The sequence below is a fragment of the Mercenaria mercenaria genome, unplaced genomic scaffold (assembly GCF_021730395.1).
Source record: "Mercenaria mercenaria strain notata unplaced genomic scaffold, MADL_Memer_1 contig_4329, whole genome shotgun sequence".
NCBI lineage: Eukaryota > Metazoa > Mollusca > Bivalvia > Venerida > Veneridae > Mercenaria > Mercenaria mercenaria.
Genome location: NW_026462550.1, coordinates 51,921 through 59,068, shown reverse-complemented (window position 1 = coordinate 59,068; position 7,148 = coordinate 51,921). Strand labels below are relative to the sequence as shown.

Here is a 7,148-nt window from a genome sequence, read left to right as displayed (position 1 = left end):
GTACATAATACATAAGTTACCACAAAAGTTTTCAAATTGTATTTCTCACTAACTCCAACGATGACCTAAGATGACAAATTTTGGTTCGAGTCATCGAATACAGCAGTATCTAAACACTCAAACATGTTCAAATTTCGTAATGAGGCATATTTTGAATTACCTTCGGCATCCTGCAAATGCTTCATATGTGTCACATTATGACTCCAACGACAACTTAAAGTGACCAAATTGAAGTCTATCGTTTTGGTGCATTCTACAGCTGTATCTTAGCACCACATTTCATAATGTGTCCATTTATGAACAAACATACGAGCAATATATCGAAATGAATGTTGTGAGTTACAGGAGTAATAGGGGTTCAAACCTATTTTCGGTAACATGTAAATCGACCAAAATTACAATTTTAAACACATTTGAACGTTTGTCTTCGAAACATTTAGCATTAGTTCCTTTAGACGATTTCATAGTATGTTTTATACAGTAACCGATGATGACTTAAGTGGACGAAGTCTTTGCTTATATTCACCATTTCGGAACAGCAGTATCTGAATACCAAAACATCTTCAACATGTTCAATTGTCATAATGAGGCCATCTTTTAACGTATTCCGCCGCCGTCCAGAAAATCTGTCGGCCTTGTATAATCTACTACTTTAAGTAATAGCAATGATAATGTTGTTACTGCTATAGCGTGATAGCAGTTACACTGCTATTACCGCTTTACCGTTGACCTAACGCTATAGGTGAGGTGCAGGTTTCAGTGTTTTGATCGATAGATAAACAGTCAAAACTGTGTTAAAGACCACCTCTGAACAGAGATCACCTTGCTCTAAAGTCTGCATGTTTTGTTTCCCATTTTAACATTTAAAGTGTATTGTACCCTGTGAATAAAGACCACCCCCAATACAGACCACATTTCGGCTTTCCCAAGGGTGGTCTTTATGGACAGGTTTGACTGTAATCGATGTTTGTTTTGTATTATTACAACATCTGACAAATGAATTATTTGATTTCTTTCTAGATGGATGACACTTCCGCTAAAGGGATGATTCGGCAAATGATTATAGATCTGGTAATGATTTATTCTTTGTATACCATAGTTATAAATAGAGTTATGAGAGTAAAGTTGTAAAGTATTTATTGCTTCATAGAAATGAGAGTGGAGTGAATAAGTCTTGAACTTGTAGATAACAGTAAGTCAGATTTGTTGACGAGCTGTTAGCAAAATATATCTTTGCTTCCAAATCGACAAAAAAAAAAAGAACTCAGTTTAGGTCTGTTCAAGTCAAATATCAAGTTCCTGTGGCGGTCATCTTTTAAAATGCAGCCATTTTGAAATTATTATTAAACAGGTCACAGATATGTCAGAAATTACAGAACAATTTACATTAAGAGACCACACACGGCCCAAGGAAAGGATAAGTTGCGGTCTCTAAGTACAACCAGCAGGTCTCTTAATACAATATAATATGTTTTTAATAACAAAAACATGACCTGCAAAAGAACCCTCTTACAGCAAGTGGTTTCTCTATTATGTATGAATGTATTGTACTAATATTCCTGTATATTTTTGCCATCGGTCTAAACTGGCAACAAAGTTAAAACGTTTTTTTTTTCTTTTGTTTTCTTTTTTTGCGAATGTATGACGCTTATTATGTTACATGTAGATGAAACCAAAAATAAATATTTGCTTTACGTCGATCATTAAAGGCGAAATAAAAACATGTAATTTTAGTTTGACCTACATTAACATTTTTGTAAATATTCAGGCGGAAAGAGAACGAGATTTTCCCAAAATTGAATCCTTGAAACCGCATGCCTCTACCTGTTTAAGTAATACGGTTTAAGTTTACTGTTAAAGGTACATGATCCCTTAAATATCTTTTGTTTATTGGAATCAAAATAAAACAATGAGTTTAACATTGTTCATGTTGTTCCTTTCACTATATATATAACTGAAATTGGAACATGTACTAACTTAAAGACAAACGTATGAGATAAGTCATATTTTTGAGCTAAGAAAAGTCATATGTTTCAGTTACTAAGTTGTACAAATAACTTAGTATACCATATATATGGGACACTACGTTGTACGTATGACACATTATGTCGTTTGTATGAAATACACTAAGTTATACGTGCGAGTAAATATCCCCCGACGAAAGTCGGAGGGATATAGTTTTAGAGTTGTCAGTCTGTCCTTCCGTCCTTCTTTCCGTCCATCCGGAGCCATATCTAGAAAGTGATTTGGAAAATTGAAGTGAAACTTCATATACATTTTTACCACTAATACGTTATGTGACCCGTCAAGTTTCAGTCAGATTGCCCAAGTAACACTAGAGTTATGGCCCTTAGAAGTTTCTGGTGTTAACTATATAGGTTGCTATAAATATGGCAGTTTCGCGTCATAACTGATACATTTGACCTAGAACTATGAAACTTAAACCGCCATAACTTGGTTGTGCACACTCAATTGCGTTTGAATATCTTATGTAGCTTCAGAGTTATTGCCCTTTGGTTTGTACAATAATCCACGTATTTGTACATAACTGACTTATCATTTGGTAGAATTTCATTGAATTTCTTTCATTCTTTTCCATGAACATTTATTATAAACATGTGAAATTTTGTGCCCACACCTGGTTACCCCCTTGCTTTGGTCACACATATTTCCCTCCTAACCGCCCCCCTCCCCACCCCCACCGCCACACACACTCAAAAGTAATAGTTTTTTTTTCATTTCTTATTTTAGATATTCTACAAACCTTCCATGAATATTCATCTCAACATGCAAGTTGTACCATTTCCCCACCTCGCTCCTCCATCCAGAACTGCCTACCACCAATCATGCATCACTCCTTCCCTCCTCCATTTTGTTTCAGTTTTAATTTTCCATTAATATGTTTTACATGAATATATATCAAAAAAATATTGTTATGACGCTACGTCATTATATTATTTTAATATGTAAACTGCCTGAAGATATGCACAATTGAAAGCGTTTGCAGTGAAGAATTAAATTTATTGAAAAACCTCAGACGTCTACTGCTGTTATCTCTTGGAAATTGAACTTTTATATATTTTATACCTGCACAAGGATTTTACTGACTTTTTAAATCATATATACATATATTTATATATATTATATATGTAACCGCACTCAGCCATATTCAAGATTAATTAAGCCATTTTCTTACATAATTGGGTTCTCTTAAGGACATTTGTTCTTTTAAGTTCAAGTGTACATGTTAAACAGCAACAATTGGTGCCAACCCACTCAAAGACATTATTTCATTCCAGTTAAACTTCAAGCTCACATTTCAAAATAACTCCATTTAATTTTAAGCTAAGCTTATTACAGTAAGCATATTCCTTTCAAATTAATTTCTTTAGTCAGGATCATCGTATCATACATTTATCATGTACAATTTAAACATTTGTTTTCTGTTAAATTGATTTTGTCTAATGACATTATTTGTTTCTTAGTAACATCCTTAACTTTTTGCCAGATGTATTGTTTGCCATTCCTCTCCACATACCCTTTTCGGCAGGGATACCAATTCATCGAATTTGCTTGCTTTATCATAAATTTAGGCTGCTTAAACGTATATATGAGATAATCAGGCGTGCGTACTAGATACTAAGTCATAGATATGCGTCAATAAGATACATCTATAAGTAAGGAAGTTATACACATCAGTTACTCAGTTGTAATAGAGATTTTCAACTAACTTCGACGCGGACTGCGGACAGCGGACTGCGTACTTACAATAGGGGTTTTCTCAAAATATTTAAAGGTTCGCAAGAAAAAGATACCTATGGTATATATGTTTCTTTTACCTATACGTGTAGTTACTTTTGCCTTCTCAATTAGTGTATTGTGATATAATTATCTACTAATACAATGCATACGTTTGAAAATATATGGATAGTAAACAGGCTACATTTAACACTCGTAATCGCAATTTTTAGATGTCTACTCTATTATTATAGTTCATGTCACATTTAAACGAGTCGGCTACATACATGTCTACATGTAGGATGCCTCTAGATTCAGCTTAATACCGGTACTCTGTCGCATTTTACTTGACTTTAGCATGTTCTTCAAATATCCGTATGCTTTAACATTTTGTTTTGATATCGAGACATTTCTTCTGCGCGATGCTAACGACTTCGAACCCCCAGTGCAACGATAATTTAATACTTCATCTTAATATGTTCATGCGTTAAAAGAGTCAACTTGAAACGTGGATTTGAAGATAACGGCGATTCCTATAAAAAAAAAACAGTTTGGGTTTAATTTGTGTCCGTCCATACGGTTCCTAGACTTGCATTTCCTAGCAACAACATAAGAAAAATGCAGTACAAAATATTATTGTGAAAAAAAGATACATTTTGAATAAAACAAACGTCCGTTTAATTTTTGTTGCATAGTATAAATACCGTGTTCTCGTAGAATTTCTGTACTGAAAAAGTCATTGTTATTTCATTAATTTTGATAACTGTAGAATGTTACATAAAACCATTAGAAGTTTAATGAAATATCTTAAATGATTTAGTTCAACACTTTGTCAAAACATACGGGAAGTTCTCATACATGCATCTTTCATCCCTGTCGATAACGAGATCCGATATATTACCATAATTTAGCGGCAACATCCTGAATTAGTTATGTATCAGCATGTTTGAAAATTAAAAAGAAAGAATATCCACTTCATATTAACATAATCTGATATCAGATTTTGAAAAATGATCAAGACAAGCTCGATCTTGATTACTGAGATCACGCCAAGACTGACTACCGCAAGGGTGGGTGAACCTCTTGCGGCGCAGAGGAAGAGTGTCTTTCTCCTCACCAGAAGGTCATTGGTTCAAATTCTAGTTTATAGGGTATGTTGATCGTTAAATCAACAGCCGTTTTCACTGAGGGATTACTAGCTAGAACCTCACGAAATTGACAGCAAGCATATAAATAAGTTGCAGCACTTCAAATAAAAAAGAAGTTTGCGATACAGATCCGCTAGCTTCTTGTTCATAAATATGGTGGTCGAAAGATTTGAATATACATTAATCAAAAAGCGATATAAAAGGTAAAAGGGTGAAAAATTTTTAAAATGCCCCCACACTGTTAAGAAAATATATTGGTAATTCATACACACTAAAACGGATATTGATAAATCTTATAGCTGTCTTTTCTCAGATATTTTAAATGAAAACAATATTACGGCATTAGAACCGGATGCTAAATATGCAACTGTTCAGTTATGCATAACTTCCTCATATACAGTTTGAGAAAACCCCTATAGTAAGTCCGCAGACCGTGGTCCGCAGTACGCGTCGAAGTAAGCTGAAAATCTCTAATATGTGCTCCTTTCTTTTGGACATAAATACTAACATATATTTACGTGGATCAATGCATCCTTTAAGATAGAAAAAGTGGAAACTCCACAGGTCGCTTAACACAACAAAAACGAAAATGTTGCAGGCTCGGTTGGATTGTTCATGGACGGTAGTGGAAACCTCTTGGAAGCTGTAAATGACAAAAGTAACGACGCTTCTACTCCCGTTTCGGAGACAAACAAAAGTGCTAGAAATTACGATTCTCAACACATTTCCTTGTTCTTCATCGATACATAATGCATTAATTGCTAAAACTAATTTCATTTGGTATCTCATAAAGACACCAACTCCTAATGTAACCAAATTTTGATTCAAATGAGTCATTTTGTGCAGAATACAACAGTTTCTAATCACAGAAATAATTCTAACTTGTATCGTTTTGGTGCAGAATACAGCTGTACCTAAGCTCCAAAACATGTACAAATTTCGTGATGAGGCCTTTTTTGGACGTATACCGTCGGCAATGTCGAAAATTTCGATTTTCAAATATTTCCCTGTTTTTCCTTGGCGTGGAATACATAAACTGCATATTTTGCATCTCATTAAGATCCAAACGATTACATAAGGCGACCAAATCCTAGCTTAAGTGCATCGTTGCGGTGCATAATAAAGTATGCCGTCGGTATCCTGAAAATTCCTTGGGAATGTGATTTGTATAAGTGCTTTGGCATACATACCAACAGTAAATCAACATAGTTTAATTCATATTCAAGTCAGCCTTGACGGTGGGATAACAATAATAACAAGGAATCAAGGCAATTTACGGACAACTTAAACATTCTTAACAATTCAAATACCGCAATGGCTTAAGGTGATAAAATTGCACTATTGTGACGCAGATGACAGAAGTATCCAAACACCAAAACATGTGGAACATGTGGCCGATTTCATGAGGAGGCCCTATTTGAACGTATGCCGTCGGTATCCTGAAAATCTGGCGAACATTTAATATGTTCTATTAATTGGACAAAAAGACCAGTAATATATCCATATGGTTTTATTCATCCTCAAGTCCTCCTGGATGCTGTAAAAAGCAGCTGTAAAAAGGAATCGATCACATTTCCGGACTATGTGCCAGGATGGACGATCTGGGGACAGAAACTATACGAACAATTTAACACTCATTACAATATTTACAAGTTTATTTACAGAAACCTTAATGAATATTTACAGTGAATAAATAAGAAAAGAAAATATAAAATAGAAAAAAAGAACAAGCTGAGCTCAATAGCTGATGGATTATATATAAGGAGTTCAGTTCTCAGATTACTTATAGAATTTCATTGTGACCGTTATACAGATGTTTCAGTTTCACTTTAAACTTAGAGTAGCCAATAAAATTGATCACTATTTACGTACTGTCCCACCAAGGCGCGAAGAAGTTGACCCCATTCTGACTCCCCATATTCGGTGCTTGTTTCCATCAGCTATCTCAGTCGATTACAAAGGTCAACTGCTATGCGGTTTAGGTACAACCATGGGACGAAGACTCTCAACGCTGGGAATTCACATACAGGCGAGTTAAATAAACCCCGGATATTTCAATTCCGGCTCGTGACATCACCAGGAAAATGTTGTCTTGTGGAAGAAGCTAAAATATATTACATAATGGTATGCACCATAGCAAATACAAATAAAAGCACAAATCTGCTCCTTTGGCTACACCATACGCAGGCTCCCATAAATAAATACTTGTACAAAGTATACGTGTTACTAAGTTCATACGTCATGTGAATACAATACATCACT

General features: G+C 34.7%; 1 long non-coding RNA gene across 1 annotated transcript in view; it reads left to right on the top strand.

Annotated features, from left to right (window-relative positions):
• The first annotated feature begins 1,012 nt into the window (after positions 1-1,012).
• Positions 1,013-7,148, top strand: part of LOC128553793 (uncharacterized) — a 52,858-nt gene continuing 46,722 nt past the window's right edge. Inside the window, exon 1 of the long non-coding RNA XR_008369438.1 lies at positions 1,013-1,071. This is a non-coding gene — a long non-coding RNA (uncharacterized LOC128553793). The remainder of the gene's footprint in view (positions 1,072-7,148) is intronic.